Below are 24401 nucleotides of genomic sequence, written 5' to 3' on the forward strand. Positions count from 1 at the left end.
GCCATTAAGAAAAAAATCTTCTTCAATCTTAGAAGAAATCTACACATGGAGGTGTGTGAGCTTATACAAAACTTCATCAATATCAGCTATCTCACTAAAAATGTAATCCATAGGAGATAAAATCATGAATGTTGGAAACCTGAAACAAGAGGCATAAAATGCCAGTATCTGAACAAGAAATGTTCAGTGAATATTTTAAGTAGAGCTAAGCTCTGCAGATTACACTTTAATAAATAAAGAGTGTGGTGTTAGAAAAGCACAGCCGGTCAGGCAGCATCGGAGGAGCAGGACAGTCGACATTTCGAGCATTAGCTCTTCATCAGGAATGAGGAAATGTTGACTCTCCTGCTCCTTGGAAGTTGCCTGACCAGCACCACACTCTGATCCCCAGCATCTGCAGCCCTCACTTTCTCACAACATATTTTAATAAATATCTAGTCCTAATTAATCCAATAGCGCAGAATGCATTTGCATTACAATTGGAACCCAAGGATAGATTACAGCTAAACAAACAAATGAAATGAAGTAGTGTTGTGAGTATTTAAAAGTAAAACCAATGAGTGGATTCGCGATTGTGTAGATGTTGTGTGGATGTTGGCTTTGTATGAGAATGTAAAATGACATTTTTGTGGTTTGTGACGTCACAGGAATATTTCAGTTTTGTACACATCATGGATACAAACAAGAGGTTCAGTCAATATGGGAGAGTGCAAGAGGAAAGATTATGTTTTGTAACTAGTTTTTTAATACCAAGATTATATTGCAGTTTTGAAATCATCACTTGCTTTGGGTTATTATGTATAATGTATGGCATTTCACTTCCAAATACCCATTTCTTTTTTTTTACATAATAAAAACCATTTAGCAAAAATGTGATCGAAATGGACCAGCATAAATGCTATCATTTTGTTGCATTAGAACCGAAGAGTAAAGAAAAAGACATGAACATTATACTTCATAAATGTATAGCACATATATGATGAAAATAGTGACCACCATACATTCTTGCTTCGACTTCATATGTTTTATGTTCTGAAGAACAGATTAATGACACTCATAAACATAGAGAAAGTGATTTTCCATCTTCCAAATCTACCACATTTTTTCATATGTCTTTAGTACAGCAGTGAGTAATTTATGTGAAAATACCCTGTCATCATGGCCCTGGAGATTAAAATGTTTGTTAAGTGAGGCTGTAAAATCAAATAGTTCAACAGCAGTGCCATCTGATGGCAATTGCCTGTAAATTCAGAATTCTGCAGCATCCAGTACATTTCTCGAGTAATTTTCAATATAGTTCTGCCTAATTTGCCTCTGTCTGTGTTTAGTGGACAACAAACAGGCACAATCACATTGCCTGCTGTCATGTCTTTGAACTAAACAATTGATTTCAAAGTGATTTTGCTATAGGCCGGGTATACACCATCCAGGGCAAACATCATTGATCAGGGCACGAGGTCAAGTAAAACAACTTTTTCCCAGCTACTAGCAGTTCTGAAGAAGGGAGACTTGGCCCAATACATTGATTCTTATGCTGCCCGATCAATTGAGCTTTTCCAGCAATTTCTGTTTTTGCTTCTGATTTCCAGCATAGACTCATAGAGATTTATAGCACGGAAACAGACCCTTCAGTCCAACTCATCCATGCCGACCAGATATCACAACCCAATCTAGTCCCACCTGCCAGTGCCCGGCCCATATCCCTCCAAACCCTTCCTATTCATATACCCATCCAAATGCCTTTTAAATGTTGCAATTGTACCAACCTCCACCACTTCCTCTGGCAGCTCATTCCATACACTTACCACCTTCTGCGTGAAAAGATTGCCCCTTGGGTCTCTTTTAAATCTTTCCCCTCTCACCCTAAACCTATGCCCTCTAGTTCTGGACTCCCCGACCCAGCGAAAAGACTTTGTCTATTTATCCTATCCAAGCCCCTCATGATTTTATAAACCTCTATAAGGTCACCCTCAGCCTCTGAAGCTCCAGGGAAAACAGCTCCAGGCTATTCAACCTCTCCCTATAGCTCAATTCCTCCAATCCTGGCAACATCCTTGTAAATCTTTTCTGAACCCTTTCATGTTTCACAATATCCTTCTAATGGGAAGGAGAACAGAATTGCACTCAATCTTTCAAATTCGGCCTAATCAATATCCTGTACAGCTGCAACATGACCTCCCAACTCCAATACTCAATATTACGACCAATAAAGGAAAGCATACCAAACACCTTCTTCACTATCCTATCTACCTGTGACTCCACTTTCAAGGAACTATGAACCTGCACTCCAAGGTCTCTTTGTTCAGCAACACTCCCTAGGACCTTACCATTAAGTATATAAGTCCTGCTAAGATTTGCTTTCCCAAAATGCAGCACCTTGCATTTATCTGAATTAAACACCATCTGCCACTCTTCAGCTCATTGGCCTATCTGATTAAGATCCCATTGTAATCTGAGGTAACCTTCTTTGCTGTCCACTACTCCTCCAATTTTGGTGTCATCTGCAAACTTACCAACTATACCTCCTATGTTCCTATCCAAATTATTTATATAAATGATAAAAGGTAGCAGACCCAACACTGATCCTTAAGGAACTCTACCGGTCGCAGGCCTCTAGACCGAAAAGCAACCTTCCACCACCACCCTCTGTCTTCTACCTTTGAGCCAGTTCTGTATCCAAATGGCGAGTTCTCCCAGTATTCCATGAGATCTAACCTTGCTCACCAGTCTACCATGAGGAACCTTGTCAAACGCCTCCGCAGGTTTTTTTATTTTTTGTTAGGTATTTAACTCAATCCCACATCTCTTCCATGCATACTCATCTTGAAGAACTTCTGCTCTTCTCTCTGACAGGATTTCCATTCCAATCCTTTTCATTAATTTCACTGTCACTCCTGGTGTTTAACCAAGTAATTGCTAAAACACGTTTCCACAACCACGTCACATTCCTCAGTGACTGCCTCCCGCTCAGACTCAAGTTTCATCCTTTGTGATTTGAATCCACCTATGATCACAGGTAAGAGGGCCATTCTCGCCGCGTCCTGAGATCCACGCTCAACACCATGCGTTGTCATATGTGCACTTTTGAACTCTCTCTCCAACAAGCTGGCTCAGAGCTATACTGCTCCCCAGTTCCACTTCATCCTCCAGCTCATTTGACACGCTAACAAGAAACTTTTCCTTTCAGGTGTGAAGGAACACAAGATACAACAACTTCAGATACCCATAGCCTTCTGGAACCTTCCTCCTCTCCCCTTCTCTGTGACACCATCCCCTCCCCCAACCCCACCTCCTGTGTGACCTATCACTCTCTGATGCTGTCCTCAGCAAAGCTCAGTTTTATCCCTTTGTATGCCCAGCTTAATGAATTTTAGGCACAACATGACATTGAACTCTTCTTCCACTGCCTTCACTTTTATGCCCATTTCTTTGGACAAGAGTACTCTCCCCATCCCACAGACCCCTTCTCCCACAGGTTTTTCCAACAATCAACAATGGATTTGTAGTCATCAGTAGATTCTTAATTCCAGATATTTTTATTGAATTCAGGATTTGAACCCAGGTCCCTAGAATGTTAACTGGGTCTCTGGATTAACAGTCCAGTGATAATACCATTAGGCCAACACCTGTCTGTGCAGACCCATTATTTCTGCCTGCTCCTGCCCCACAGAATCCATCTCTTCTTGCCTCAACTCATTTACTTTCTCCCCTTGTCCAGTCCCTTCACACTTACATCCGTGATTCTTCTGACGCTTAATGAGGGTTTAAGAATTTCCAGTTTTCAGGTTGCAACCACCTCTTCTTTATCGTGGATGTGCAATCCCTTTACAGGTCAATCTCCCCTCAGGATGGCTTCGGGGTTTTCTGCTTCTTCCTGGGAAAAAGGCCTGAATCGTCCCCATTTGCCACCAGCCTCCTCCACTTGGCTGAGTTCAGCCTCACCCTGAACAACCCTTCTTTCAACTTCGAGAGATGGCCATGGGTTCCAGTTATGCTTTTTTCTGAAGTACATGAAACATTGCTTTTTCCAATCCTATTCTGGCTCATGCCCACAACTATTTCTCCAATATATTGAAGATATCAACAGTGCTGCTTCCCTCTCTCATCAGGAATTTAAATAGTATATCAATGTTGCTTCAAATTTCTACCCCCCTCTCACCTTAACCTGACTCCTTTTTTTTCCTCAACATCTCTGTTTCCATTTCTGGGGTTAGGCTGGCCACCAGTAACCAAGATAAACCCACTGACTCCCACAGTTACCTTGACTATACATCCTCACACTGCTTCATGTATTCTCAATTCCTCCATCTCCATTGCATCTGTTCTGGTGATGCCAATTTCAACAAGGGTGCCTTTGAAATGTCCATCTTCTTCCTCAACTGAAGATTCCCAGCACCGTAGTTGACCGGGCCCTCAGCCAGATTCAACCGATCCCCTGTACTACAGCCCTCATCCTCTATCTTCCCTCCCACAACAGCCAATAGGGTGTCCCTGATTCTCATCCATTATCCCACCAGCATCTACACTCAAAGGGACATTAGCAGCCATTTCCACTACTTTCAATGGGTTTCCACCATCAGACACATGTTCCCCTTCCCTCCTTTGTCAGCTTTCCGCAAGGATCATTCCCTCTGGGACACCCTGGTCCACTCTTCCTTCACTCTGAACACTCACCCCGCACAGTACTACGGTACCTTCCCCTGCAACTGCTGAAGATGCAACACCTGTCCTTTTGCTTCCTCCCTCTTCAGTATCCAAGGCCCCAAATACACCTTCCAGGTGAAGCAGCGCTTTACTTGCACTTCATGCAATCTAGTCTAGTGCATTCACTGCTCATAACGCAGTTTCCTCTACCAATGTGGGGAAACAAAACATAAACTGGATGACTGCTTCGCAGAACATCTATGTTCTTTCCACAAAAAAAGACCCTGAGCTTTGAGTTGCCTGCCACTTCAACACATCCCTCTGTTCCCTGGCCAACAGCTCTGTCTCAGGCTTGCTGCAGTGCTCCAGCATGGCACAGAGCAAGCTGGAAGGGCACCACCTCATTTTCCCCCTGGGGACCCTGCAGCTTCTGAACTCAATATTTAACAATTCAACAGTTTTAGGGCTTGAGGCACCTTCTCCCATGCCTTTACCCCAAATCCCACACACCAGGCCTTGCCATCTCATGGTCTTTTTTTTATACTATATACTTTATAAAATATACTTTATTCATAAAATACTTTGATGATCTGTACAACTGGACGTGCCATACATGTGTAAACATTCCATTTGTTTGCATACCGAAAACAGAGTAATCATTCCTATTTACAGGTCTGTACGATTACATTTTTAGCTGAGGCGTCAGCAGAGCCCAAATGACTGCGTGGGCCCCCTGTTCTTCTTTAGGCAGGCAGATGTTACACGGTGGTCTTTCCCCACCGCGCCTTGGCGGCAGCTGCCCCAAGCTTCAGCGTGTCCCTCAACACGTAGTCCTGGACCTTGGAATGTGCCAGTCTGCAACACTCAGTCGGGGTCAGCTGGAAGATCAACAGGTTTCGGACCAGGGAGCGTCCTTCACCGAGTTGATGATCCTCCAGGCACAGTTGATGTTCGTCTCGGTGTGCGTCCCGGGGGACAGGCCGTAGAGCACGGAGTCCCGCGTCACGGCGCTGCTCGGGACGAACCTCGACAAACACCACTGCATTCCTCTCCAGACTTCTTCTGCGTAGGCACATTCCAAAAGGAGGTGTGTGACAGTCTCGTGCCCCCCGCAGCCGCTTCGAGGGCAGCGTGCGGTGCGGCTGAGAGTCCGGGCATGCATAAAGGATCTCACAGGCAGAGCCCTTCTCACCACCAGCCAAGCCATGTCTTGGTGCTTGTTGGAAAGTTCTGGCGATGAGGCATTCTGCCAAATGGCTTTGACAGTCTGCTCAGGGAACCGCTCGATAGGATCCGCCCTCTCCTTTTCCCGAAGGGTCTCAAGGACGCTATGTGCTGACCACTTCCTGATGGACTTGTGGTCAATGGTGTTTTTCTTCATAAACTTCTCCACGAAGGACAGGTGATACGGAACAGTCCAACTACTCGGAGCGTTCCGTGGCAGCGAGGCCAGGCCCATCCTTCGCAACACTGGGGACAGGTAGAATCTCAGTACGTAGTGACACTTGGTGTTTGCGTACCGGGGATCCACGCACAGCTTGATGCAGCCACACACAAAGGTGGCCATCAGGGTGAGGGTGGCATTGGGTATATTTTTTCCCCATTGCCCAGATCTTTGTACAGCGAGTCCCTTCGGACCCGGTCCATCTTTGACCTCCATATAAACTGGAAGATGGCCCGGGTGACTGCAGTGGCACAAGTTCTGGGAATAGACCAGACCTGTGCCACGTATAATTGCAATGACAGTGCCTCACACCTGATGACCAGGTTTTTTCCCGTGATGGAGAGCGATCGTAGCTTCCATCTGCCCAGTTTCTGCCTCACTTTGCTGATATGCTCCTCCCAAGACTTGGCGCATGCCCCAGCCCCCCCGAACCAAATACCCAGCACCTTCAGGTGGTCGGTCCTGACGGTGAAGGGGATCGAGGATTGGTCGGCCCAGTTCCCGAAGAGCATGGCCTCGCTCTTGCCTCGGTTTACTTTGGCCCCCGAGGCCCGTTCGAACTGGTCACATATGCACATGAGTCTGCACACGGACAGCGGATTCAAGCAGAATATGGCGACGTCATCCATGTACAGGGAGGCTTTAACCTGCAGGCCCCCGCTGCCAGGAATAGTCACCCCTCTCAGGCTCGCATCCTTTCTGATGGACTTGGCAAATGGCTCTATGCAGCACACAAACAAGCCAGGAGAGAGAGGGCAGCCCTGCCTGACTCCAGATCTGACTGGGAAGCTATCTGATTCCCTGCCATTGATTGAGACTGCACTGACAATGTTGGTCTAGAGCAGTCTGATCCAATTGCAGATTCCCTCCCCAAAGCCCATTTTGGAGAGAACATCTCTCATATAGCTGTGTGATATCCTGTCAAAGGCTTTCTCCTGGTCCAGGCTGATCAGGCAGGTGTCCAACCCTCTGTCCTGCACGTAGGCGATCGTATCCCTGAGGAGCGCGAGACTCTCAGTGATCTTCCTGCCCGGCACAGCACAGGTTTGGTCGGGGTGAATCACCGACCCTAGAGCAGACCTGACCCGGTTGGCGATTACCTTTGACAGAATTTTGTAATCTGCATTCAACAGTGAGATTGGTCTCCAATTTTTGAGTTCCTCCCTCTCCCCCTTCCGCTGTAGATGAGGGTGATGATGCCTTTCCTCATGGATTCGCTCATGGTACCTGCCCCAAAGCATACTGGCATACACCTCATGGTCTGCTATTACACACAACCCATTGTTAACCATGAATAGTCCCGATTAGTAGTTATTCATTCTCCTAGGCTGTCCGTTATCTACTCCTTTGTCTGTCCAACTGTCTTTCTCTCTCTATGTCCAACTATCATTTACTCCTTATCCCCTCCTCCCATACATAACATGAGTTATTCCCAGTATCCTGGCTTTTATTTATGAGTCATCTAGCATCATGAAAACATTTTATCTGGGTGTTTTCACATTGATCTTTGTGGGAGTTAGTTGTATGCAAATTGGTTGCCATGTTTCCTGCATCACAATGGCGATCTCGTGTCCAAACTGCTACTCTGGCCGTGAAGGGAGCCATCCTGAGGAAATGAAAAGTGTTATGTGAATGCAAGGCTGTCTTTCTTACTTTCTTTCTTCATCATGAGAAGAAAGTGCAGGGTAAAGTACAGCTGGCTTCAGAGGATCAAGTTTATGAAAAGCTAATTTGAGCAACCTGTCTGTAACCTGGAATGTAAACAACATTTGGGGCCCAGGAAAGGAAAAGCAGTTTCAATCTAAACAGTCACATAGCAACAGCAGAACTCAAAGCATTTATGATTTTGAATCTTCTTGGCTCAATTGTATCTTTCAGTAAAATCCTGACATATGAATGTACTTGAAAACTAAAACTGGTTTAAAGTATAATTATGATTTCTTCTGGTTTTCATAAAATTGTTTACTCTTAGTCTGTAATGAGAATGATTCATAAGACGCGACTCCAACAGTGTAGCATTTCATCCATCAAACAACAGTGACATCTAAAAATCGAAAAACACAAGGTAATAATTCAGACAGTGAAATTAGAGGAAGAAAATACTAAAGCTGAAGATGTGAATAACTCATGATATTCCATATCAGGACTGGTGGAAGCAGAAAGACTTTCTGAGTGTGTTAATTTTTTTGTTCATGCAAGATAATAACTATCATTCAAGTGACTCTCAAAACTATTTTGCTAAAGTACATAATGAAATTTCAATTTCAAGTATTCAGTAGTATCGACATAATAATCCCTTTCACTCTGAATAATGTTCTAAATTGAACACAGCCATTGTTCAGTTGCTATAACTGTTTTTTATATATTTCACTCTCAGTAAAGTCATAGTTCAGTTCAATATGCATTTTTTTAAGTATTATAGAATAAAGCTGTTGTACAACTTTAATCTGTGGCATTTTTGTTTTGGTTCATGGTGTTAATCTATAGCAGCAACACAGAGTAGTGTGAAAATGTGTAAATGAGACCCTACAAGATCCAAAATCTGACCAGTGATATGGGATTTATTAGCGAGCGGAATAGGCGGACGTTTCTGACACCACTGATGTCACAGAATGCCTGCAGGACAACCTTCGACAGAAGAGTGAACAACTTGAGATTGTGGTCTACATTGATACCATGACATAGGTAGGAAGGTGGATGTGGTCCTCAATCAGAATTTATGGAATTTGTTAGAAAATTAGCCAGCAGGGCCTCATGCATCCTCATCTCCAGATTACTCTCAGTGCATGATTACTCTCTCAACAGGGAAGTGACTCCAGAAATTGGAGATCATAGAAGGTGAATATGTGGATGGAAAGATAATGCAACAGGGAGGGCTTTCCATTCATTGCTTTGAAGAAAATAGCACCTGCACAGCCGAATAGGTTGCACCTGAACAAAGACAGGTGTGAGCTCTGTGCTGTTTTGTTGGTGCTATTGCATGGGGGAGTTAAACTAACTTGGGAGCATGTGGGAAAGAATGTTGCATAGAATTTCCAGGATGCACAAAACATTGGGAGGAGAGATAGTTTTAGCATAGAAAATAGTAAATTAAAGAAAAAAAAGTCTGAAACAGGGTTACACTGCTTGTATGTGAATACACAGATTATAGTCAATAAGACTGGGGAGATAAAGTGCAGATTGCTATGCAAAATTACAATGTTCTGGCTACAACAGAATCACAGTTTAAGAGAGACAAGTTTGAATGTTAGATATTCCTGATTACAAGCTATTCAGAAAAGAGAAAAAAAAAGCAGGACGGGTGACGGTACTGGTTCTGCTGTGCTGCTGAAAGAGGATGTCCCCAAGAACAGAGACAATTTGGCTAAAAATGGAACAAAAAGGGTGTAATTACATGTCTAAGTGTAGTCTATGATCAAACAACTAGTAGGAAAGATGCAGAGGAATAGATATGTTAGGAAATTACAGAGAAAAGCAAAAATCATGAAATAGTTTTAATTACCCTGGTTATAGTTTGGGATAGTGGTGGTATGAAGAGCAGCAAGGGGCGAGAGTTCCCAGATTGTGTTCAGGAGAATTTTCTACAGTAGTAAGTGCCTACTAGAAGAAGGCACTGCTGAACCTGGGACACGGTGTGCCAAGTGGAGCAAGTGTCAGTGGGGGTGCATTTAGTGACCATTGTAGCATAAGGTTTATAATGATAATGGAAAAGGACAAACAATAATCCGGAATAAGAATGAATAAGTGGGAGTGGGACGACTTCAATTGGGCAAGAATACAGCATGGCCAGATTGACTGAAACCAATGGATCCAATTTGTTTTGATGCATTTCATCTGATCCCAATGCCTTATTAACTTAAAGAGAGATGATTATCCAGATAGAAGCATATGTAGGAGTATTCCATCAAACTCCTGACTTGTGCCTTATAGATGGTAGATAGATTTTGAGGAGTTAGAAAGTGAATTATGTGCTGCAGGATTCCTAGCCTCTAACCTGCTCTTATTGCAACAGTGCTTATATCACTAGTCTATTTCAGTTCTTGCTCAGGGGTAACCCTTAGGATGTTGATAGTGGGGTATTCAGTAACATAAAACCACTGAATGGTTAAATTTGCTCTTGCTAGAGATGATCATTGCCCGGCACTTGTGTGGCACAATCTTACTTCGGCACCAGTTTTACCTCAGTAGTTACTTCAACTTATTGTTCTTATGGTCACACGTCAGCCCAAGCCTGGATATTGCCCAGGTCTTGTTGCATTTGAAAAAATAGGGATATGGAGTATAATACAAGGAAGTATTGCTACACCTCTACAAATCATTGGTCAGACCACATTTGGAGTATCATGCTCAATATGATGAAGTTAGAGGGCTATGAAGATAGGACTAGAGAGTGGGAATAACTGGGTAGCTCTTTCGGAAGCTGGTACAGACACAATGGGTCAAATGGCCTCCTTCTGTACTGTAAAATTCTGTGATTCTATGGGCTGCTTCAGTACCTGAGGAGTTGTGAATGGTGCTGAACATTGTGAATCATTCCTGATGAAGGGGTCTGACCCAAAATGTAGATTTTCCTGCTCCTTGGATGTTGCCTGACCTGCTGTGCTTTTCCAGCAACATTCTCAACTCTGACCTCCAGCATTATCTCCATTGTGCAAACACTGGCAAACACTCCACCTCTGACCTTATGATGGAGGGAAGGTCATTGATGAAGCAACTGGAGATGGTTGGTGCTAGGACACTACCCTGAAGAACTCCTGGGAGCAAAGGTAATTGACCTCCAACAACCAGAACCATTTTCCTATGTGCCAAATATAACACCCACCAGTGGAGAATTTTTCCCTGATTCCCATTGATTCTAATTTTTTAAAGGGCAGCTACTCACAGATCATCTCTGGGATTTAGTCTTTTGTCGATGTTGGAACCAAGGCTGTAATGTGGTCAGGAGCTAAGTGGCCCAGACAGAAATTAAACTGGGCCTCAGTGGGCAGATCATTGCTCAGCTACACATATGTGCACAAAATTGACCAGTAAGATGTATGGCAGCTCTAGCAAAGTCTTGTTTTAAATGTGGCAAAAATCTGTTGGGGCACCTCCCCACTTGGACAGACCCAGATACTATATGGCCTGGATTTAAGGAACAATATATAGCATCCTTCCTCAGAATGGAACTTCTGTTTGCACCTGTGAGTGAATTAAAGTAACTGGGCAGGGCAGTGTCTTCCTCAGTGGAAGTTCCCAATCCTTTGAAAGTCAGCGTATAGTGAGTCTAGATCGGCTAGGCATACCTGGCCAAACATGGCAAACATACAATCCACTGAAAATGTGTTGCTGGAAAAGCGCAGCAGGTCAGGCAGCATCCAAGGAGCAGGATAATCGCGTTTCAGGCATGAGCCCTTCTTCAGGAAGCCACATACGATCCACGTTATGATTAAGGAGTGATGTGTACCTGGATTCCCGAAGTTAGAATGCTCCCATTTGTGGGCATTGGGGATTGATAGGCTGCAGGTTGTGACCCTATCTCTGGGTCTCCAGAGCCCTCAACAAGGGATGCCAGCAGTTCAACACAAATAGTCAAGACTTGTTACTCCAGACTTCTTTCTTCAAACAAAAGATTTTGTTGGGTGTGAAGTGATTTGTGGAATCTTTAAATTATTAAAGGTGCTGTAAAAATTCAAGTTATTGCTTTTGTTCCTTTTCTTAGCCCTGTGAATCTTAGCAGGATCGGCAATAGAATTCTGGAATGGGCACAACCTCATCTTACCTGTTAAGACTTTGCCCCTGCCAATGCCTTTGACTGCATGGATCAAAAAAAAATTATAATCTTCAAGTGTGCCTGTTGGCCTTGTTTTTCACCTGAAAGTGGGGTCAGATGCAGCGAGAGCACTTGTTAGGTCTTGCGACAACAATTCCTCCAAAAAAATTGACACAACTCAAATAAAACATTTAAAAGAGTAAGAATCACCCCATTGTTTCTATTTAAATTATTATTTAATGCCCTTTTGAAATCCTCAATCAAATATGCCTCCAACATACATTCCATACCCTACCTACTTGTATGTGAAATGGTTTACTCTCATCTACCATTTGCTTTTTGGTCTAAACCCATGTTAACTGAATCTGAATCATTTTCCAAGCTGGAACAATTTTCCCCTATCTCCTCTGTGTAAACCTCTCACGATTTTGAAAACTTCAATCAAACCTTCTCAGAGTCTTCTCCCCAATAAAAATAGTGAGAACGTCTTGAATCTTCCCTCATAATAGAAGAGTGCGATCCATGGAACATTCTCATAAGCCTTGTCTACACTCCTTTCAATGTATTCCCATCCTTCATATAGTGTGATGCCCAGAACTGTACATTATATTCCAGCTGAGATCCAACTAGTGTCTTAAGTTCATCATAATTTCTCTGAACTTATATTTTGCCCTAAAATACTGTATGCTTTATTAACAACTCTTTCTAATTGTCCTACTACTTTTAATGACGGGAATATATGTAGACAGGTTGCTCTGCTCCTGTACACCATTTAGAATAGTTTCCTTATTGTATACTATCTCTCTATGTCCTTTATCTAAGTGTATCACCTCACACCTCTCTGTCTTGCCATATATCCACACACTCTACCAATTTGTCAATGTCCTTTTCAACTTCTACACTTTCCCATAGACTCAAAGATATTTAAAGCAGTGGAGGACATGGTCAGCAAAACTGACTACACAAATCCCATTCTCCAGCTTTTCATTCATAGCTCTGAATGCTATGGCAATACAATATTTAAACAGTGCTTAAATGTTACAAGAGTTTCTGACTTGATCACCTTTTCAGGCAATGAATTCCAGATCACATTCTGGGTGAAATAAATTCTCCTATTAGCTTTCTATCTCCTACTTTAAATCCATGACCCCTGGTATTGACTCTTCTACTTACTATCCACTCTACCTAATTCCATCATAATCTTATACACCTCCACTGCGGCCCCTCTCAAACTTCACAGCTCCAAGGTAGACAACCCTAGCCTTTACAATCTATCCTCATAGCTCAGACCTTACAACTTAGGCAGCATCTTGCTAAATCCCATCAGTACCCTTTGTAATGCATTCTACAATGTAGTAACCAGAACTACACACTATACTTCATTTGTAGCCTAATCAGTATTTTATAGAGTTGCAGCAGGACCTCAATGCTCTTGTAATCGGATGCCTCAGCTATTAAAGGCAGGTATCCCATAAACATTCTTAATCAGCTTAGCTCCCTGCTATATCACCTTCTAGGGTTTAGTGGATTTGGATACTATGGTCACACTGATAGTGTCCTACTATTCATATTGTAATCACTTGTCTTTTTAGCCCTGTCCTCACACTTTTCCAGGTTGAATTCTGCTTGCTACTGCTCTATCAACTTCAGCAGTTTGCTGATAACAGTTTCTTCCTCAAGAATAAACACCCGACCAAATTTTGTGTCATTCTCGATCATGCTCCCTACATTTAAGTATAAATCATGAATGAACACCTGCAAGTTCACATTCTTTCAAGGTGTAAAATCTCAAATTAGGTCAGTCAACCCCGGTTAACAAAGGAAGTCCAGGGTTGTATAAGATTGAAAGAAAAGGCCCATAAAGTTGTCAGAAATAGCAGTAATTTTGATGATTGGGAAGTTTATAGAATACAATAAAGGAGGACCAGAAACTGACAAGGGAAGGCAGAATAGAATATGAATGCGATCTAACTGAAAATATAAAAACAGACCACTTAAATTTCTATAAAAAGAAAACATTTAGCTGAAATGAATGTGGGCCTATTACAGGCAGAGTCAGGAGAATTTCTAATGGAGAATAGAGAAATGGCACAGAAGCTTTACTATTACTTTGTGTCTGTTTTCATTGATGAATGTACCATAGATCTCTCAGAATTAGGTAAGCAAATGGTTAAGCAGAATGAGAAGTGGAAGAAAATTGGCATCAGTAAAAAGATTGTACTGGAGGAATTAATGGGGCTGAAAGTTGATAAATCCTGAAGGTATACATCCCGGAGAGTTGACGGAGGTGTCTGCAGAGATAGTCAATGCATTGGTGCATCTTCTAAAATTCTACAGATTCTGGAATGATTCCTGTGGATTGGAAGGTAGCAAATGTCACCCAACTACTTAAGAAGAGTGAGAGAGAAAATACAGAACTACAGACCTGTGAGCCTTACATCAGTAGTAGGGAATTTATTATGAAAGGTAGGATGAATAACAATCTGATTGAGTACCGTCAACACAAATTTGTGAATGGGAAATTGTGGTTGACAAACTTGGACTTTTTTTAAGGTGTTCCTAACAAAATTGATAAAGGAGAACTGAACGACATAGTATACGTTAGATTTTCAGACAGTTTTTGATGAAGTCCCCGTGGAAAGCTGGTCATACAAATTAATGGAAATGGGATATGTGGTAATGTATGGAATTGATGATGAGCTAACAGAGGGAAAACAGGAAGTAGGAATAAATGGGAAACATTTATAGGGCCTAATAGGGTACTATAAGGATCACTACTTGGGTCTCAGCTGGTTGTGCTATAGATCAATGACTTAAGAGTTGAGAACCAAACATAATACTTCCACATTTTTGGTTGATATAAAACTAAGAGGGAATGTGTGTTGTGAGGAAAATACAAAGCAGTTTCTGGAGGATTTCGACAGATTAGTGAATGGGTTAGAATATGGAAGTAGAATATAATGTGGAAAAATGTGAGGTTATTCACTTTGATAGAAGAAACAGATGTGCAGAGTATTTCTAAATGGTAAGAGGTTGGAAAGTATGGATTCACAAAGAAACATAGGTATCCTTGTCAATAAACCACTGAAGGCTAATAACCAGGTGAAGCAAGCTGTTAGAAAGGCAAATAGAAAGTTCGCCTTCATTGCAGGAACATTTGAATATGGGAGTAGTGAAGGCTTCAGTTGTATAAGAGATTGGTTTCGCCACACTTGCAGTACTGTGTTCGGCTTTGATTACCCCATCTCAGAAACGATAATATTACCATCGAGGGAGTGCAACAAAGATTTACCAGAAACAAAAACAGAAATTGCTCAACAGGTCTGGCAGCATCTGTGGAGAGAAATCAGAGTTAATGTTTCAGGTGGAGTGATCCTTCCTCAGAACTTTCACCAGACTTGTTCCTTGGATGGTAGGACTGCCCTATGAAAAGAGATTGGGCAGACTGGACTTTTATTCTTTTGAGCTTTGAATAATGAGAGGCGAACTAATTGAAACCTAAAGCAGTATAGGCCCATGTAAGATGCTCCCCCTGGGTGGGGAGACTAGAACCAGGGAAAAAATGTAAAGATAAGGGGAATACCACTTGGGGTCTGAGATGAGGAGAAATCCTTTCAGTCAGTGGAATTCTGTACCACTGAGGCCTGTGGAAGTTTAGTTTTTTGAGTATGTTTAAGTATTGATCGATAGATTTCTGATTAATAGTACTACTGCTAGCTCACACTCACTTTATCTCCGCTACTGCACCTACATCATCAAGGCTGATGTTCTGTCACACACTACCCTCAGCAACATCTTCCCTCACTGACTCCTGTTTGCCCTCAATTTCCACATCATCGGCTGTATCTAATCTCTGCCCTGTTTACTCACTAACCAAGGAGACTTCACCACATTTACACCACCTGCAGCAGCACTCTGCTCCCCACTTCCATCTCATTCAATCATTCCTTTTTTATCATTCCAAGAGAAAACAGCCTATCAGAGGGCAAAGGAGTCAGGACGGGTCCCTGAAATCAGACACCTCATCTATTACAAGAAGAGAATTGTGTTCCTTGGAGGAGAAGACCAGGACTGCTCCTGCAGGGATGCTGACATATCCATGTCCTGTCAAATGAGTAAATACCTCCTTTCCTCTCACTGCATCTCTCACATTAATTCCGTTGCCAATATCACACATTGCCCACCATTTCTAACCATTGACTATGACGCCCTCTTTCCCTGAGTCTTGCGATATCAGAAGCATGTCCACAGCCCTGTGGTAAAAGGGCTCCCTCCACCAGAAGCCAATTCCTCAGAGAATGCATTGGCACATCTGCAGTCCATACCAGCTCAGATACTGACATGTTGGTGGGAACTTCATATTAAGGAAGTTTGAGAGCACAAAGTTGTGAGCCCCTCACTATGATTGCTTCACAGCTGGCCAAGGTAGATGCGAGTCAGGCCAGTGGCACTCAGAAAACTGTCAGAGAGCAGGCACTTGTTGCAGCCTGAGACAGGAGATGGCCTGGCTATGCCCGCAATCAGGCACTTCTTCCAAATGCATAGGGAGAAGCAGAAGTGGTGGATACATATGCGGGAGGAAATGGTCCTTATTTTCTGGAAGCTGCAAGAATGCAGCTAAACAATGGGAACCCAGCTGCCTTAAACACGTGATTGTCTTGACTGCTCCCATAGTCAGCTTGGATGCCAATATCCGTGATACAGATTAGGTGTGCCTGGTGCCCAAGAGTCATTCCCTGAGATGCTGTTCTGTGGTGAGCAACATGGAGGCTCCTTCCAACCAGTGGCAAGCTGAAGTTGCCAGGTATCCTCAGACTTCCATGTCAAGAAATATTACCATCTAAATGGCATCTAAAATGGTAGGATAGGAAGCTGAATATTAAAGAGGCAAGCTGCTCAGCTAACAAGGTTGCGAACAAGCAGTAATCCCCTTTAGTAGGCTACTCATTGCTCCCTGCAAGAATACAAGATGTTGCCCAGAATAGTTGAAAGATGGTGACAGGATGTGAGGTGCCACTGTTCGACTGGGGTGGACAATGTCAGAAGTCACACAACATCAAGTTCTAGGCCAACAGGTTTATTTGAAATCGCAAGCTTTTGCAGCACCGCTTCTTTGTCAGGTGAAAGAGCAATGCATCGAAAGCTTGTGATTTCAAAAAACCTGTTGGACTATAACCTGGCATCGTGTGATTAGATTAGATTCTCTACAGTATGGGAAGACCACTTGGCCAACAAGTCCACACTAACCTCTCATGAGTAACACACTCAGACCCATTCCCCTACCCTATATTTACCCCGACTAATGCACCTAACACTACGGGCAATTTAGCATGGCCAATTCACCTGATCTGCACATCTTTGTATGATGAGGGGAAATCAAAGCACCTGGAAGAAACCCACGCAAACAAGGGGAGAATGTAAAAACTCCACACAGTCTCCTGAGGTGGGAATCGAATGCAGGTCCCTGGTGCTGTGAAGCAGCAGTGCTAACCACTGAGCCACCATGCCACCCATTTCTGACAGTGTGACTTCTGACTTAATTGAAAAATGCAGCAAGTTGTTCCTGATAGGCCTTACCAGATTTCTCACGTGATTTGGCCACATTTCCCATCATAGTCAAAATCATATATGGTCAAAAGATTCTGCTCAAGATCTTTATTTTGTAAAGTGTCTCGAGCATGTTTATGGGGAGGTAGTTGTGTATTGGTAATGTCACTAGACTAGCTAATGTTCTGGGCTTGGGTTCCAAGATGGTGAAATTTGAGTTCAACAAAGGGCTAGCCTGATGATGACCATGTCAACATGACTAATTATCACTAAATAAAATCCATCCTGACCACTAACATCTTTTAGTGAAGGAAATCTGCTTGTTTGTCTTACAGGGAGAAAGTGAAGACTGCAGATGCTGGAGATCAGAGTTCAGAGTGTGGTGCTGGAAAAGCACAGCATGTCAGGCAGTATCCGAGAAGCAGGGGAATCGACTTTTGGTCATAAGCCCTTCATCAGGAATGAGGCTTGTGGGCTGGGGGGGGTGCTGAGAGATAAATGGGAGGAGGTGGGGCTGGGGGGGCGGGGGTGGAAGGTAGCTGGGAATGTGATAGGTAGACGAAGGTGTGGGTTGAAGTGATAGGTTGGAGGGGAGGGAGGAGCGGATAGGTGGGAGTGAAGGAAGATGGACAGGTAGAACCGGTCAAGGGGGCGGTGCTAAGTTGGAGGCTTGGGACTGGATAAGGTGGGTGGAGGGGAAATGAGGAAACTGGTGAAATCCACATTGATCCCCTGTGGTTGCAGGATCTCAAGGCGGAAGAGAAGTCGTTTTTCTTCCAGGCGTCAGATGGTAAGAGTTTGGCGATGAGGAGGCCCATGACCCGCATGTTCTTGATTGAGTGGGAGGGAGAGTTAAAATGTTCAGCCACGTGGCGGTGGGGTTGCTTGGTGTGGGTGTCCCAGAGATGTTCTCTGAAACGATCTGCAAATTGGCATCCTCTCTCCCCAGTGTAAAGGAGACCGCATCAGATGCAACAGGGACTGAAGATAACGTGCGTGGAAGTACAGGTAAATCTCTGTCGGATGTGCAAAGATGTTTTGGGGCCTTGGACGGAGATGAGGGGGGAGGTGTGGATGCAGATTTTGCACTTCTAGCGCTGGCAAGGGAAGGTGCCAAGGATGTGGGGGGGGGGGGGGGGGGGGGGGGGGTTGATAAGGGGCATGGAGCTGACAAAGGAATCGCGGAGGGAACGGTCTCTCCCAAATGCAGATATGGGTGGTGCGGTCTGTTTGCTTGAGGCGGAAGATGATGCGATGTATGCAGAGGTTGGTGAGGTTGAAGTGAGGACCACAGATGTTCTCTCCCTGTTGTGATTGGACAGGTGGGATTCAAGGGCAGAGGAGTGGAACATGGAGGAGATGTGCTGGAGGGCATTGTTGACCATGTGGAAGGGGACATTGCAGTCTTTGAAGAACTTAACTCTATTGGAAAACTTACAGAATGAAGGATTATTTAACTACTAAACAGTAACTGTTACAAAATAGTAACATCCCACGAACACACCCTTGGCAAAGGCAAATTCAGTAAAATAGATTGTCTTACAGGCAATTCTCCAATCCAGGAGGAAAAACATCAAGAGAAAACTCGGAGAGAGAGTAGCAGGCAGAGATGTACTACAACTTCCAAACCCAGCATCAAGATCCAAACAATTGCTATTGAAAAACAAAAACTAAAACTAAAAATTCTGGCTCTGGGGCAGCTTGACACCCACCCATTCAGGCTGCTTCTATTTTTGAACCTTAAAAAGAAACTCCAAAGCCTAACAAGCTGTTTAATCATGGGCTTTGAAGCAGACTGATCGCCACCTTTGTCTCAGCCCTTCTTCAATAAAAGAAGGATAAAATACACCCTTTAAAGCCATAGTATTGTCACACACTGTTTTCCTTCAGTCACTGCTACTTACTTCTGGAGGAAGTGGTTTTCTTTCCAAAGTTTGATCTTTAAGTTCAAGTTGTTAATGTATCACTTGGATGGAAAACAATTCAATACTGGAAAATTTAAAGGATTAATTTTGCCCTGTCAATTGGTATTTACAAATCTGAAATATTTCTTTACTTAAATGTAGGAAGATACTTATTGATTAAATCAAAGTTTTTGAAAAGATTATGATTATTGACAGCCTCAGCTGAAGCAATCCCCCATAATAAGACCTTGCATTGCCTAATCGGCAGGAATGAGTTAAATAAGGTTCACTACAAAATGGAATTATGCTCTAATTTGAAAAAGAGTCATTGTACGAGGTTTGGAACCACAGGGCTTGTAAATTATGACCACATGCCAGCCTTTTCACAAGCTAAGTCAAAACCATGAAGGTGCATGTTCCTATGTTTATTTAAAATAGAATTAAAAGTAATCTATAATTTATGTGCCTTTTTCAACCAATGGCACCTTTTAATGCTTTAAAAGACACTACATGTTTTTGGTGTCAGTTATACTTTGAAAACATTAAGTGTATAATTATCCTAAACCTTATCCTAAAAAGAAGCAAATTGAAAGAAAGCCAAAGCACTTGAAGTGCATCAATATGTATGTTAGGTTTTGTTTGGGCTGGCAGCTTAGATAACTGAGGAAAATGCAAGCTGTTTGAGTCTGAAATGCTTCTAGTTGGGCAACAATACCTCATAGAGCTCAGTACCCTCTGTCCTATAATTTAATATCCTTGAAATGCAAACAGTTTGCTTATTTCATCAATTGCATTAATGAAACCTGAATTATATCAGCTCTATTTCTTATTACCTGTTCTGGTTCTCAGTTCACAACATCCTTGTGATGGGGAAGCTGTATTTTGGTTTCATCCATTTCACATTATTCTTTCCCTCATCTGTTTATTTCTTTCATTCAGTTAATGTGGACCAGAAGCTCAAACAACTCATGAATGGCAAATAATCCTTCAATTGCTCTTCTTCACTATTTTCTCATCTTGCCTTTCTTACCTTCACCCTTGGCCAGATTTTGAACATCACTTCATACTTTCTTCTCTCTGACTCTGAACAAGCCTCCTTCAAAAAGAGTTTCAACTTAATTCTCTGTATACACTTTTATCAAAAAATTCTGACATTTGAAATGTTGGATCTTTCAGGCAATACACTTTCTTTTTTCATGAAAGTGTATTGCCTGAAAGATCACTGAAATCAACCCTACCTGAAATGACCGAACTTCAATCATTCTGTTTTTGCCATCTTCAATCGCCTTTCCCTTACCAATCCTTGAATGTATTGTATATCCCACAAATGATGTTAAACATTTCCACAATATTTTGCTTAAAATTTTCTATTCAATTCTGCTGAAGCACCGAACTGGTTTTAACTAAATTTATGTACTCTACAGAAATGTAAAATAAATATTAAAAAGCGGGTAAAAACTTCTACAAATATCTAAACAGGCAGTGATCAGTAACAATAAAGATGGGTTTCTTTGAATTTAGTGCCTTTATTAGAGAAAAGTATCTCATTATGGCTCCCATAACAACATGAAAAAAATGTACAGCTAACTGAAGGAGAGAGTAGAATAGATTTTATGGACGGATGTGAACGTTTTTTAAGAAGTCTTTAAAAGGAGGAAAATGCCAATTAAAAACTTGAGGAAATGGAAATGTAGAATTTGTGTCCATCACTGGCTAAGTCACAAAGATAGCGAGGGCGACATCATAGCATAATTGTCAAAGAAAAAATCTGACAAGGACAATAAGATCACTTTTTATTATCTGGCCATTTATCTCATTACTGATTGTGGGAGCTTCCTATGCTAAATTGAATTTGATGAGTCATGTGACGAGTTATTTGCTGCAGATATCCCATCCTTTGCCTGCTCTTTGAGCCACTGTATTGTTATGGCTGGTCTACTTCAGTTTCTGGCCAATTATAAGCCTTGGAATGTTGATAGTAGGGGATTTCAGTGATGGTAATAACATTGAACATTGGTATGATTGGCCCCTGGGCAAGAGTCATTAACTCATTACGATTCTGGACAGAGTATCCCCAAATGGTTATGCTCCAGGATGAGCAGGAATGAGCTGGCTCCCCTTCTTAGTTCACCCCTCTCTTGGTTGGTTGCAACAAGATTAATTTGAAACATGATCCCTTCCCACAAGAATACCTTTATCCAATCCAAATGCATTAACATTCTAAAAGGAGCCAAATTAACCAGTTTTCTTGAATCAAGTTAAAAATATGAATCCAGTACTGGTCTCTGGCTTCTGTGAGGATTACATGATAGAAGTTTGCAGCCATTATGTTGAATGATATCACTAACACTGGTAGAGACAAGGTTGATTTTGAGATTCTTGGCTCTGTGAGCTAACTTTCAACTTTTGTCTTCTTGCCTTTTTGATAGTAATTTCACTGGTTTTCCTGGCTCCAGCATTCAGAACGAGAACCTCTCTGTATCTGCAGTGTATCTGATGGTTGCTCTCAAGTTGTGACTTGCACAGCACATTAAATCATGCTAGCACATCAGTCCACTAATAGATGACTACTGGGATTTTAACCTCTTGTGCATTTCTGTGAGGCTAAAATAAAAGCATGTCTTTTGACTCATGTGCAGATGATTCAATCCGCAGGAGATGGCTTTCCAACTGAGAACTATAATCAGTTTTTGCCTTGCATCTCTTCCTTTAAGCCAATTTCTTGGGGTTTACTATATGGACCCTCCTATCCATTGACTTTGGGATCTAATACATACCAGCCTCACAACATCATGATAGCACACCTATACTTTGGTGTACACTGGTACCTTTCATTGAAATCAAAAGTAAATTACTAGGAAAATTCAGCAGGTCTGGCAGCATCTGCAAAGAGTAAGTAGAATTAACATTTCAAGCCCAATGACCTCTCATTGGAATATTTCTGCAAGGATGCTTTGCACTGATTGCCCCTGGGTGCATTTCATGAATCCTCATTTTCTCCCTTATCATTCATTTACTTCATGCCTATCTCAATGCTCATAACATCCTTGTTTTGCCTGACATACTCTTTTTGAGCTTTGCCCCTCAGCCAGGATGAACTCTGTCATGGTTTGTCTTTCAGTGCATACTCAAAGTCAGGTAACCTGTCAAAAATGTCAGCTGTAATCGGTCAAGGAGGTGGGCTAGTTTCTGCATAGCACCATGCTATGTCAATCTGACACCTGCACCATGTGCCGGCCATATACACACCAAAGCACTGAAGCTGTTTCAACCAAATAATCATGTCTCAAAGTCTAAGGGGAGTAGTCTTCAGTCAGTTTAAGAGAGACACTCTTCAGACAGGTGGTCCCAGCACAGCAAGTCAAGGATATTGTCTGATATCAATCCAGGGACTTAGGCATGGTCAGTTGGCTGCTTGTGGTCAGAATCTTCACCATTCCCTTTGGCTCTTTCTACCCTATAGTCGATCCTTTTCCTTTGGAATGATGCATAGGAAGGGAATGAGTGAGATGAAAGTAGCTGGCATGGTTTTTAGTTGTAGTACAGATGGAAGAAAGTTGATAAGGTGTCCCGGGTGAGTCAGTAGGAAGCACAGAGGCCACATAGGTTTACTGGCATGAGGGAATTGGGTGTCTGAGATCCAACGTGAAAAGTTTTTGCACAGTGAGAATGGTAGAGCAGAAGCATTGGTAGGAGGTAGGTGCAGTTGGAGTGATAGAGTATGAGGTCCCAGAACAAAAATAGTGGCACCAACCATAGTGGAGTGGAGAAGATCATTGACCTTCACGGCATTGCTGGGTGTTCCTCCAGATACTTTAGTCTGCACTGACCTAGATGGCAACCTCGGACCAGGCTGGCAGAGCCTGATGTAGTCCTGCTGGAGAATACACTGAACTACACCATCCACAAAGGCATCCAACTCATGAACTATATGGGAGAGCTTTGGACGTCCAGCAGTAACTTTGAAATAATTGGCCTGGACTGACAGTGCATACTGCCTATTGAGGTCAAAACAACTTTTTAAAGCATAACTTTTTACAACCAATATTCTCAATAGTTTATCTCATTGCCTGCAATTGTAAATACCTTCACCTTCTTCCCAGTAAATTGAGATGTCCTTTAATCGATAACAATCAAACTATCGAGGCTTGCTATCAGGCTGGCTTCATAACTGCTCACATATCCTCTTTCATTTTGTCTTAATTTGAATTACTGTAATTTGTCCAGATTTTATTGGGTAGTTTGTTTCTGTGCAATTCTTTCATATTGTCAGTTTTGTAGCTATACTGAAACAGCTGGCCTGGGACTATAGCTAGTTCCAGAATACAAGCCAGTGCTCCTTAAAGCCAGTCTGCACCTCTAACTGAGGAGGAATATTTTGGATGGAATAGATGCTTGAAGGCATTTCAGGAATATGAGTTTGACTTAGGAACAACAGTTTCACAACTCACAGAGAGTGGGCTCCTGTTTCCTCCAGCACTGGAGTACTTGATGCAGGAGGTGGACAGAAGGAAAAGGTTTTCTATTCATAGGTCAGCTGGAGACATTTTAGGGTCATAAAGTCAAAGTGATGTACAGCACAGAAACAGACCCTTCAGTCCAACTCATCCATGCTGACCAAATAGACTAAATGAACTGAGCCCCTTTTGCCAGCATTTAGCCCAAATCCCTCCAAACCCTTCCTATTCATATACCCATCCAGATGACTTGTAAATGTAATTTTACTCATCTCCACCACTTCCTCAGGCAGCTCATTTTATGCATGCACCACCCTTGCATGAAAAATATTGCACTTCTCTCCATAAACCTATACCCTCTAGTTTTGAACTCCCCTCCCTGGGAAAAAGACCTCGACTATTCACCCTACCCATGCTCCTCATGATTTTATAGACTTCTTCAGAGTCACCACTCAGCTTCCAAAGCACCAGGGAAAACAGCCCCAGCCTATTCAGCGTCTCCCTTTAACTTAACCTCGTACCCCGCCTCCAACCCTGGTAACATCCTTGTAAATCTTTTCTGAACCCTTTCAAGTTTCATCACATCTTCCTATAGCAGGACACCAGAATTGCACACAGTATTCCAAAAGTGGCTAACCAATGTCCTGTACAGC

Source organism: Chiloscyllium plagiosum, unplaced genomic scaffold (genome assembly GCF_037043375.1).
Source record: "Chiloscyllium plagiosum isolate Xiang-an unplaced genomic scaffold, Cpla_swu_hap1 HiC_scaffold_1, whole genome shotgun sequence".
Lineage (NCBI taxonomy): Eukaryota > Metazoa > Chordata > Chondrichthyes > Orectolobiformes > Hemiscylliidae > Chiloscyllium > Chiloscyllium plagiosum.